We start from the raw sequence: 13,110 nt of genomic DNA, 5'->3' as shown, positions 1-13,110 counted from the left end.
CAAGAGCCACCCTCGTTTAAGCGAACCAGCTTAGCCTGAGCGAGAGTTCGCCCATGTTTTTAATTTTTGCCACTGCTAGAGCCTCGCCCAGGCGAGATTGACTCGCCTAAGCGAGACGACCTCTCGCCTAGGCTAGATTGTCTAGCTTGAGCGAGGGCCATTGCAGTGGGTTGCTTGAAGTCCTGTTTTAAGGAGTGAAGTTATATGTAAAATTGTAATTTTGTGCAGTTAATCTCCTATATGTTTGAAATGTCATTATAAATGTAGTGAGTGGTGAAAATTTGATGAATATGAATTATGAGGAGTTGTGGTTGAAATGGAATTTCAAGGGAAATTCATGTGAGCTTGTTAGTGTGTGTAAGGACATGAGGAATCCGTATTGGTTGGTATCCTGAAACTCCAATAATCATTCACGTTCATGTAGAGTAGGATGGATTATGCCGTGAGGAGTAGCAAGAGGTCCTAGTCTTTAGACTTGATCAAGTCTTAGACGCGAAGGGGACTTACCCTGTGAGTGGTTGGGTGATAACCCCTTGTGTCCAAACTCTGCAGAGTTTGGGAACCTTCACAGGTGCAAGCCACCAAGAGCTCCAATGTCTCTTACACAATCCGAATATCGAGTCTAGAATTATATATAATTGAGATATGTTTTTGTGAATGATAACTATGATATGAATTGTATGATTTCTCTTAATTTCAGTTAGCTCACCTTTCTTGTTTATGTATGTTTTTCCTTGTGCTCTCTCTTTGCAATGATCACCTGTTGTTGGTGTGAGCAGAGCCGAATCCAGATGAAGATGCCCCTCTCCTTAATAGGAGTTGACTGGTCACATAGAGGTTCCGTGGTAGTCTTTTTGGGTTAAATACCATGGGGTTTTGAGATGTATAGTTTATGTTTTGTGTACCTATGTTTGTCATTAGGAATTCATTGGATTGTTTTTGGATGACTGTATCAGCTGTATACACTTATATATGACTGTTCTTCTTACTATCTGCTATGCTTGATCATAATATAATGTTTTATTTGATAGCATGAAAAACTATTAAATGGGATGTTACATTTTGGTATCAGAGCAGTAGTTCCTTTAGGGTCTGTAGGTGTGTGCTTGCTTGGTTTCTATTGTGTGTTTTCGTAGTGTTTTGGGTAGTTGTGGTATCTATTAGCTAGACTGATGGTTCCTCTTTTTGTGTGGTCAGAGCTGTGGCACCTAGGCCTCCTCCTCCTCCTCTTCCAAACCCGGAGAGTTCTCATTTGGTAGGAACAATTGAGGCGATGATAGCAGCCATGCAACATCAGAACACTAACATGGTAAATCAGCACAACCTAGCCTTGCAGCAGATGGAGTCTGCTAGGCTAGCAGCGGAGGCGACTCAACAGAGGCATTTGGAAGCCCTGCATCAGATAGGGGAGAATCGTTTTGCAGCGGGATCTTCCCAAGCTCCACCACCACGAGTACAAGAGTGGAGTTTGGAGGATTTTCTTCAACATCATTCATCCCGCTTCGATGGTAAGACTAGCCCGGATGAGGCAGACCAGTGGATGAGAGACATGGAGCGGATTTATGATGCTAAGAGGTGCCCAGTAGAGAATAGGTTGGCATATTCTGAGTATCTGCTTGCCGGAGAGGTCGTTCATTGGTGGTCTAGTATGAAGATGATGCTAGAAGACAGCAGGGAACCTGTCACTTGGGAGTTGTTCAAGAAGAAGTTTTATGCTGAGTACTTCCCAAATAGTGTGAGGTACGCCAAAGAGGTGGAGTTTTTGCAGCTGATGCAAGGAGAGATGTCAGTGTCAGAATATGCTGAAAAGTTTAAGCATCTGGGCAGATTCCACACCTTGAGGATGGCTGAGGATTGGCAGTGTAGGAAGTTTGAGAACGAGTTGAGAGGTGATCTCAAACTCATGGTGGCCCCCCTCTCTATCAAGGAATTCCCTGCCTTGGTGGAGAAAGCAAGGGTAATGGAGAAGTTGAAAGCTGAGGTTGATGCTTAGCCGCGATCGCAGCAGAAGGTGGAAGGACCATCTGGGTCCGTGAGCAGGCGAGAGGATAGGAGGAAACCATACTCTAGACCTCAGCCTTAGGAGCCTAGGAGATTCTCACATCAACCACATCAGTCTCAATCTTCCAGGCCGCAATGTTATCATTGTGGAGGGCCCCACATGAAGAATGCTTGCCCTCAACTGGTAGGCAAGAGGACTTGTCACAGGTGTGGCCAGGAGGGTCACTTTATTAGGGAGTGCCCCACCAGTAGGAGTACAGTTTCTAGGCCTCCGACACAGTCTCAGTTGCACCAGGCGAGGGGAGGTGTAAGGCCTCAGGCAGCTGGCCGGGTGTACGCCATGACGGGTACAGAGGCAGACAGATCAGGAATTGTTGTTGTTTAACTGCCCCAGCCTCCAATGTTTATCAAAGGAGGCCTGCCGGAATCCATTTCAGAACTTAAAATTGTTGGTTGTCCATTGCTTGAACAGTGTGGTCGGAAACCAAAAGGCTAAGACTGGGAAAAGATTGCTCACTTGTAAAATAGTGATTGAAGATGTGAGACATGAACTTGAAGTTTGAAATCACACATCAGGTAGTTGTTTGAAGTTTGAACCTTTTGAAATACAATCTTGGGCTATTGCCATATACTTCAGATCAAGTTACTGATTTCCATTAGTCACTTTGTTTCCAATTCATAGGATGGCAGCATAATTTGTTGGTGGTTGACAAGCTGGCTTCCCCTAAAGTTTTTAGACTTGTTTTGTGGAAGAAAACTTGATACGAAGATACTGGGAAACTTGCACATCACACTGCACTCCATCAAAGATCCACGCTATAAAACATGGCTTTTTGATGTCAAAGAGGTCATGTTTGATGCAGAGGATCTCTGGGATGAAAGAGACTATCAACTCACCATATGCAAAGTGGAAGCTGAATCTCAACTTCTAACTTTCATTTATAAGGCATCAAATTTCTTCAACTCCACTTTCAGTTCATTTAACAAGAAAGACTAGAATATCTTGCAAGGCAAAAGGGTGCACCTGGTTTCAAAGAATGTAGTTATTCTGGTGCTGAATCAAGTATTAAATTGTCACAGAAATTGCCGTCAACTTCTTATGGAGGGGTTGTTCTGTGTTCCATGTGTTCTCTATGTAAAAAAATGAAGAATCAATTCACCATCTATTTTTTTGAGTGTAATACTGCTGTTTATCTTTGGTATTGCCTGCAGGGGATTTTTTATTTCAAATCCCCTCTCTGGCAATCTTTTATATTCAAACAGTCACCTCTTTTACTCTTAATATCAGAATTCAGCTCAAGCAATTCACAATTTGAACTCATTCTCGCACTGTCAATTCATTTACTACTTAATACCGATTTATGTTAAAAGTATGTATACATTGTTAAAAATAAATTGTATTGCTACTATGCCTTATTGAAAATGACCTGGCTTACTGTCACTATAAAAATTAGTCAATATGATAAATGCATTTATATAAATTAATTAAAGATTAGATGCAGAGTAAAGGTACATACGTAATAAAAAAATAATTAACATTTTTTTGAATTTTGAAAACAATATATAAGTTAAATTATAAATATTTCAAAATATGTAACAATTAAAAAAAAAAAGAAAGAGAGTATCAATTCAGACGCGATTGTTTCTCAAATTGGTTTCCTAAACTTCATGTTAAATACCTTAATACTTTGATCATGTATCATCACATATGAGAATAGAACATCTCATATTACTTAATTAAGAAGAGCGACATATTAACCCTCTAAGAAACTTTGAAAAATCAACAAACTCATCAATTATTGCTTCATTGCTTCATTGGGATACACATTTCCTACACTCACCACTCCCTATTTACACACTTTAAATTCATCAAAACCGTTGAATGCGTATCCAACTCCTCACATTTTTATACGGGTCATTCAAACTCCTCCTATATTTCAACCATCCATTTTTAATCGCACGATGACCCAACCTGTAAATGCAACGGATCATTATGGCTCAGAAAATTTGCAAAAGACTTAAAAGCTATTGGTTGGGTATTGATGTTAGTGGTTGAGTATTGATGTTCACTGCTTTAAAGTCTTGATAAAATAGCTAACTACTCATTTCATTTCATCACTATAGCATCCCTGCACTGAATCATTGTGAAATCATCAAACACTTTTCGTTAATCATTCACTTTCTTTCCTTACCATGGCAGCAGAACTCGTTGGTGGTGCTCTTCTTTCTGCTTTTCTTCAGGTTGCCTTCGACAGGCTGGCTTCTCCTCAAGTTTTACAGTTCTTTCGTGGAAGAAAACTTGACGAGAAGCTGCTTAGCAATCTGAACACCATGCTGCACTCCATCAATGTTCTCGCTGATGATGCTGAACAAAAACAGTTCAGAAATCCACACATAAAAGCTTGGCTTTTTGCTGTCAAAGATGTAGTCTTCGATGCAGAGGATCTCTTGAAGGAAATAGAGTATGAACTCACCAGATGCCAAGTGGAAGCTCGATCAGACCCACAAACCCTTACTTCCAAGGTATCAAATTTCTTCAACTCTACTTTCACTTCATTTAACAAGAAAATTGAATCAGAGATAAGAGATGTCCTAGAGAAACTAGAATATCTTGCATAGCAAAAGGGTGCTCTCGGTTTGAAAGAGGGTATTTACTCTGGTGATGGATCAGGTAGCAAAGAGTCACATAAATTGCCATCTTCTTCTTTAGTGGTTGAAAGTGTTATTTATGGCAGAGATGCAGACATCTGAAACTGAGAATCATGACCAGCCATCAATACTTTCCATTGTGGGAATGGGTGGGTTGGGTAAGACCACACTCGCCCAACATGTATACAATGACCCAAAGATAGAGGAGGCTAAATTTGATATCAGAGCTTGGGTTTGTGTTTCCGACCATTTTGATGTTTTGATAGTTACAAAAACAATTCTTGAGTCAATCACTAAATCTAAAGATGATAGCGGAGACCTGGAAATGGTTCATGGAAGATTGAAAGAAAAAATATCAGGAAGGAAATTTCTTCTTGTTTTGGATGATATTTGGAACGAAAGACGAGAAGAATGGGAAGCTGTCGAACTCCTCTTAGTTATGGGGCACCAGGAAGTAGAATTCTTGTCACATCACGTGGTGAGAAAGTTGCTTCTAACATGATGTCTGAAGTGCATAGGCTAAAGCAATTAGAAGAAGAGGAATGTTGGGAACTTTTTAAAAAGCATGCACTAAAAGATGATGATCATGAATTGAATAATGAGAAAAAGATGATTGACAGAAGGATAGTTGAGAAGTGCAAAGGATTACCCCTTGCTCTAAAAACAATTGGAAGTCTACTCCGCACAAAGTCATCCATTTCAGATTGGCAAAAGGTATTGGAAAGCGACATATGGGACTTACCGAAAGAAGTTGAAATTATGCCTGCTCTACTACTGAGTTATCAACACCTTCCTTCTCATCTCAAGAGGTGCTTTGCTTATTGTGCATTATTTCCAAAAGATTATGAATTTGACAAGAACGAATTAATTTTGTTGTGGATGGCTGAAGATTTTCTTCATCACTCTAAACAGATCAAGAATGTACAAGAAATTGGTGAACAATATTTCGACGATCTATTAACAAGGTCCTTCTTTCTTCAATTAAGCTCTGAAATGCGACAAATCAAGAATGTAACAAGGTCCTTCTTTATTGAATCAAGCTTTGAAAGGCGATTCGTCATGCATGACCTTTTGAATGATTTGGCAAAATATGTTTGTGCAGACTTCTGTTTCAGGTTGAAATTTGATAAAGGAAATATACCCAATACAACCCGTCATTTTTCATTTTCATTCGGTGACGTAGGATATTTTGATGGTTTAGGGAGTTTAACAGATGCTAAAAGACTGCGTTCATTTCATTCACTTACAAGTGGCTGTTTCTATGAATTCAATCCTTGCCAATTCAATATTTTGGTACATGAATTGTTCTCCAAGTTCAAGTTTTTACGCGTCTTATCTTTGAAGGGATATGCTGAGCTTAGTGAGGTCCCTAATTCTGTTGGTGATCTTAAAAATCTCTGTTCGATAGACCTTTCGTATACTCATATACAAAAGCTACCTGACTCAATATGTTTGCTCTATAACTTGCTAATAATGAAGATGAACTTTTGTTCTTTTCTGGAGGAATTACCTTCAAATTTTCATAAGCTCACCAAATTGAATTGTTTGGAATTTAAAGATACAAAAGTGACAAAGATGCCAATGCATTTTGGAGAATTGAAGAATCTTCAAGTACTGAGTACGTTTTGTATTGACAGAGATAGCGAGGTCATCAATATTAAGCAACTAGGAGGACTCAATCTTCATGGAAGGCTATCAATTAATGAGGTGCAGAATATTGTGAATCCTCTGGATGCATTGGAAGCAAATTTGAAAAATCAACTCCTTGTGGAGCTTGAGTTAAAATGGAATGAGAATCACATCCCCAATGATCCAAGGAAAGAAAAGAAAGTGCTTGAGAATCTACAACCTCCCAATCACTTGGAAGATTTGTCAATAGAGAACTATGGTGGTACAGAATTCCCAAGTTGGGTATTTGATAACTCATTATCAAATTTGGTGCTTTTACATTTGGAGAACTGTAAGTATTGTCTATGGTTGCCTCCCTTTGGACTTTTGTCATCTCTGAAGTCCCTCGAGATTATGGGGCTTGAAGGAATAGTGAGCATTGGTGCTGAATTTTATGGGAGCGACTCTTCTTCATTCAGGTCCTTGGAAACATTGAAATTCTACAACATGAAGGAATTGGAAGAATGGGAATGTAAAACTACTTCTTTTCCACGTCTTCAAAATCTTCATATCTATCTTTGTCACAAGCTTAAAGGTCTGCCAAATCAACTTCTTCATTTAAAGAATCTAGATATTGGTTGCTGTGATAAGCTCGTAATTAGCATAAACAAAATGTTCGCATCATCGCTTCAACTCTTGACTATTGTGAATATGCCCAGTACTAATTATGATTTTCTTGAAGCAATGGAGATTAATAGTGACTGCGTTCATTTTACCATCTTTCCGCTAGATTTCTTTCCAAACCTCCGTGTACTTCGATTGAGTTGGTGCCAAAACCTAAAAGGAGTGTCACAGGAGCATGCTCATAATCATCTCAAGGTACTAGGAATTGGAGATTGTCCTCAATTTGAATCATTTCCCAGTGAAGGATTATCTGCGCCGTGGCTACAAATACTTTCAATTCGAGGAGCGGAGAATTTGGAGTTGATGCCAAAACGTATGCAATTCCTACTCCCCTCTCTTACTGATTTGGTGATAATTGATTGTCCAAAAGTGGAGATGTTCCCAGATGAAGGATTGCCATCAAATTTAAAAACTATGTCTCTTTCGAGCTTAAAACTTATCGCCTCCCTGAGAGACACATTGGGGTCCAATACATGTCTTGAACGCTTGATTGTTGAAAAGTTGGATGTGGAGTCTTTTCCCGGTGAAGTTTTGTTGCCACGCTCTCTCACCACTCTAATCATCTTTTTTTGCCCAAATCTTAAAAAGCTTGACTACAAGGGTCTACGTGACATCTGTGTCAAATATTATGAATTTCCCAACCTTCATCAGAGAAAATTAGAAAGTTCTTAGTTACAAATACTTCACTCTTTTATCAGCACTTACTAAACAACAGTTGCCTTTAAAGGAGACGGTGAGACGAGTTTTAATGGATTACTTGTTAATTGACAACAATATAACTTTGTTTAGGAAATCAAACATTTTTTTATAAGCTGCCTCTTGCTGTTCTTATCTGTTATTGCTTTTGAAAAATATTAGTAAGTATGTTGCAAATATCATTATGGATTTATTGATTAAAAAGATCTACTATTAATCACTTTAGTATTTTTTTTATTGTTTTGTTGCTCTGCTAAATTTTATATTGAATCACTGTGTTCAATATTGAAACAGTTATGTGATATGGATTATTTATATACTTAATCGATTAAATCCGAAAACAACTGATAAACTGATAAAATTTGAGCCTTGAAATTTTCTTAGAACAGGGTCCAATGCAGGCATGCCATTGTCAAATTTTATTTTCCTTAAGAATTCTAGACTGTTGAGTATTTTAATTTTCCATCTTGACTCTTCGTGTATTGATCTATTATTCTTCCTGAGACTGACTTGTAAATTTTTATTTGTAATTCAAGAGTATTACCGAGTCGGGGATGTGCTTACACAAGTTTCTTGCAATGGCTTCCAATGTCTTCTTCACTTCAAGTGATCGCTCTAGGCATCTTCTATCATGTTGTTTCCGCAAAATTTTGTCTTAAGGTATTAATTTTTTATTAATTATTAAAATTGCTTTTGTCTGTATTAAAGATTTCTTAAGGTACAAAATCTTAATGTTGTGTAAAATTAAACTTATTTTCCACCTTTTCTTTGTACAGGTATGCTTGCAGTTTACTTAGAAAAGACATGAAAAAGATAGTGATCACTCTTTGCTCCTCATATATCCTAGGAAAAACAAGGGGACAAGCAGGCTCTAGCAAAGGTACATGGCCTTGGAATTTTTTGGAATTTAATTTTCTCTTACTATTGTAGATCTTTTGATACAAAAATTTCTTAACTAGGCTTCTCTTTGAAAGCATTAAGAAGCAAATTGGAGAAGGAATCTCACAAATGTACCATGATATTATACAGAGAAAACAAGTAGAAGGGATTCAAATTGGCATATCTGATGATGAGTTACCTAAACAGGTCCAAGGAAAACTAGTACACCTGAGAGAGAGATTGAAGCAAAGGGAGTTATGAAATGTAAATGCTTCTAAACATACATTCTTAGACCCTTTAAATTGTATTTGATTTTTTGCTGAACTGGGAAAGGGAATTTAACTAGTGAGAATTGCCAATAGCTTTTAATTTTGTTTTCTTATTGTGTTTCCATTTGTTTATAAAATTAGTGGAGGAGAATTTGTGCAAGTGACCTGATATTGATTAGCTATGTAAAGATTGAGTATTTGTTGTACCGAGAATGGTCCTTGTATTTGTTAATGGAAGAAACAATAGATCTTTTACAATATATTTTATACCTAAATCTTCTTTATTATTATCTAATGGAAGTTCCAAAAACAACTAGAAACATGACATACCTGTGTATGTCAATGCGGTTCAAACTGGTGTATAATAAATACATGTCGGAAGAAAGAAAGTTTAGTATATTATGGAAATGAAGCCAAGAAATCATGTCTCCCTTTTTCATTTCAAATCATCTATCTGGAAATCTTCTATATTCAAACAGTCATCTCTTTTACTCTTAATATGAGAATTCAGCTCAAGCAATTCACAATTTGAACTCATTGTCGCACTGTCAATTGATTTACTACTTAATACTGATTTATGTTAAAAGTGTGTATACATTGTTAAAAGAAATTGTATTGCTAGTATGCCTTATAGACAAATGACCTGGCTTAATTTGCATCTATAAAACTTTAAGTTAGGCTAAATGCATTTATATAAATTAATTAAAGATTAGATGCAGAGTAAAGGTACATATGTAATAAAAAAATAATTAACATTTTTTTGAATTTTGAAAAAAATACATAAAAATTATAAATATTTCAAATATGTAACAATTTAAAAAAGAAAAACAGAGAGTATCTATCAGTTGAGATGTGATTGTTTGAAAATCAGCACAGCAGATATAAAGAAATAAGACCCTTCCCTTCTTCATACATTATTTCCTAAATATAAAAGCAAAATGATGCCCTCAAGTTTTATAATCTGTAGAAAATTTTGAACACATGCTAATAAATTTGTGTTGGTTTAGAGTGTAATTAGATATTATTTATACTGCTATAAGTGGAACATAGTACGAGTATAAGTATCAATACGAAATAGAAACTTAGAATTCATCAATAAACATGTATAAGAACTTGTTCTTGATATCAGAAGTTTTAAGCACCTAAAGCAGGAAGAGGACTAAATAATACAATTCTATGTTTCATAAGTTATAAACAGCTAAGTCAATTAAATCTCTAGTTCATATACGTGTCAAAAATCAGAAAAGTTGCTTTGTCAGGAAGACTTAAAAGCTATTGGTTGAGTATTAATGTTCAGTGTTCTTAAAGTCAAGTCACCGTTCTTGAGAAAATACCTAACTACTCATTTCATCACCATAGCAGCTCCCTGCACTGAATCATTGTGGAATCACACACTTCCGTCTTACCATGGCAGCAGAACTTCTTGGTGGTGCTCTTCTTTCTGCTTTCGTTAATGTTGCATTTGACAGGTTGGCTTCTTTTGAAGTTTTAGACTTCTTTCGTAGAAGAAAACTTGATGAGAGCCTGCTCAGCAATTTGAACATCATGCTGCACTCCATCAATTCTCTTACTGATGATGCAGAACAAAAGCAGTTCAGAGATCCACACGTCAAAGCATGGCTTTTTGCTGTGAACGAGGCTGTCTTTGATACAGAGGATCTCTTGGATGAAAAAGACTATCAACTCATCAAATGCAAAGTGGAAGCTGAATCTGCACATCAAAACTTGACTTACAAGGTATCCAATTTCTTTGATTCTACTTTCAGTTCATTTAACAAGAAAATTAACTCGGGAATGAAAGAAGTCACAAAAAAACTAGAATATCTTGCAAAGCAAAAGGATGCTCTTGGCCTGAAAAAGTGTACTTACTCTGGGCATGGATCAGATAGTAAAATGCCACAGAAATTGCAATCATCTTCTTTGGTGGCTGAAAGTGTTATTTATGGCAGAGATGCGGACAAAGAAATCACAGATGAAAAGGATGACAGTAGAGACCTACAAAAGGTTCACAAAAAACTGAAAGAAAAATTGTCAGGACAGAAATTTCTTCTTGTTTTGGATGATGTTTGGAACGAAAGACAAGAAGAATGGGAAGCTGTGCGAACTCCTCTGGGTTATGGGGCTCCAGGAAGTAGAATTATTGTGACAACACGTGGGGAGAAAGTTGCTTCTAATATGAGGTCTAAAGTGCATCGCTTAAAACAATTAGAAAAGGATGAATGCTGGAAAGTTTTTGTAAAGCAAGCACTAAAAGATGATGAGAAAAAGGAGATTGGTAGAAGGATAGTTGAGAAGTGCAAAGGATTACCTCTTGCTTTGAAAACAATCGGAAGTCTTCTCTGGACAAAGTCAGCAATTTCATTTTGGAAAAACGTATTGGAGAGTGACATATGGGGGCATTTTTGTATTTCAGGGTCCATTTGACCTTAAATTTGTAAAATAGGGTCTGTTAATTTTTTTTTTGTCAAATAGGGTTAAGTCGTAAGGGTAGGGGATGACATTACAAATGAAGTCGTCCTCCACCCCACCGGTTTCTTTTTTTTTTTTCAAAAAAGCAAAACCGTCTTATATAAGAACAGTTTCTGTTTACATGGGAAGTGAAGTCGCTCTCTTAAGTAACGACTTCACTTTTCTTTTCTTTTCTTATATTTCTTTTTAACATAAACATCATGTCTGTGAGGAGCCTTAATTGCAAGGCTAAGAATCTTCACACTTGGCTCTAGAGTTTCTGAATTATTCACCATACATATAAAAGTTAGGCGCTGAAAATGGAGGAAAAAGTTTCAACCATATATAGATTCAATTGTTCGTTGGATTTCGTAAAATGAAATCATGTTTTGTGTATAATCCATTAAACTTACACATTTGCATTACCAAATAATTACAAATTAATGATAATCATGATTCTTCACTGTAAAATCATCAACAGTATCAACGTTAACAACTGACATGAAAAAATGAGATATTCGAGACGCCAAAAAGGACATGGATTTTTTTATTGCTTTTTTTTTTTCACAAATGTGGAAAAATGACACATTTCTTAGCTTTTACTACTGTGATTCATACGTGTACGATCAGAATCACGAAAAGAAAAAAAGAAAAGAAACCGCAAAAAAAAAAGGAAAAGTGAAGTCGTCATGTAGAAAGACGACTTTACTTTCCACGTAAAGAGAAACCGTTATCTCATAAGACGACTTTGTTATTTTAAAATAAAAAAAAGAAAACCGGTTGGGTGGAGGAGGACTTCACTTGTAATGTCGTCCCCCATCCTGACGACTTAACCCTGTTCGATAAAAAAAAATTCGATGGATCCAATTTTACAAATTTAACATCAAATGAACCCTATTTTACAAAAAAGCCTTACTTAAGAGAGCGACTTCACTTGCCATGTAAACAGAAACCGTTCTTATATAAGACGGTTTTGCTTTTTTGAAAAAAAAAATAGAAACCGGTGGGGTGGAGGACGACTTCACTTGTAATGTCGTCCCCCACCCTAACGACTTGACCCTATTTGACAAAAAAAAATTTAACAGACCCTATTTTACAAATTTAAGGTCAAATGGACCCTCAAATACAAAAATGCCTCTTAATGATCTGAAAATAATTGATTGTCCACAAGTGGAGATGTTCCCAGATGGAGGTTTGCCATCAAATGTAAACAAGTGTCTCTTTCAAGTTCAAAACTTATTGCCTCTCTAAGAGAGAACTTGGATGCCAACACATCTCTTTTCTGGTTGTGTATTAAAAAGGTTGATGTGGAGTCTTTTCCTCTTGAAGTTTTGCCCAAAATTACTTTTCTACAAATCTCCAATTGCCCAAATCTCAAAAAGATGAAGTACAAGGGTCTCTGCCATATCTCATGTCTCTTACTTGAGCATTGCCCCAACCTTCAATGCTTACCAGAGGATGGTCTACCCAAATCCATCTTTCATCTTTCTATCAAGGGTTGTCCGTTATTGAAAAAGCGTTATCAGAATCCAAAAGGTGAAGACCGAAAAAAGATCTCTCACATTAAAAACTTGGGAATTTGGTATTAAGAAGTTCAAAACTAGATGTGTCGCAATTCCATTTGTCTTTATCAGGTGCTAATTCTCCATCTTTTCCATTACAATTTTCTTAGTTGCAAATATTTCACTGCGTAATCGCCATTTACTAAAACAACTGAAACACTTAGTAATAAGGAGATGGTGAGATGAGTTTCAATGGATGATTTTGTTACTTGACAATAATATACTTGAGATCAAATTACTGATTTCCATTAGTCACTTTGTTTCCAATTCATAGGATGGCAGCAGAATTTGTTGGTGGTTGACAAGCTGGCTTC

General features: G+C 36.7%; 1 pseudogene; it reads left to right on the top strand.

Annotated features, from left to right (window-relative positions):
* Nucleotides 1-4,193: 4,193 nt before the first annotated feature.
* On the top strand, nt 4,194-12,865 carry LOC146887321 (putative disease resistance RPP13-like protein 1; annotated as a pseudogene).
* Nucleotides 12,866-13,110: the final 245 nt, after the last annotated feature.

Source organism: Vigna unguiculata, chromosome 4 (genome assembly GCF_037176805.1).
Source record: "Vigna unguiculata cultivar grain cowpea cultivar isolate G323 ecotype 2 chromosome 4, ASM3717680v1, whole genome shotgun sequence".
Lineage (NCBI taxonomy): Eukaryota > Viridiplantae > Streptophyta > Magnoliopsida > Fabales > Fabaceae > Vigna > Vigna unguiculata.
This window is presented reverse-complemented; position numbering and strand designations above follow the sequence as displayed.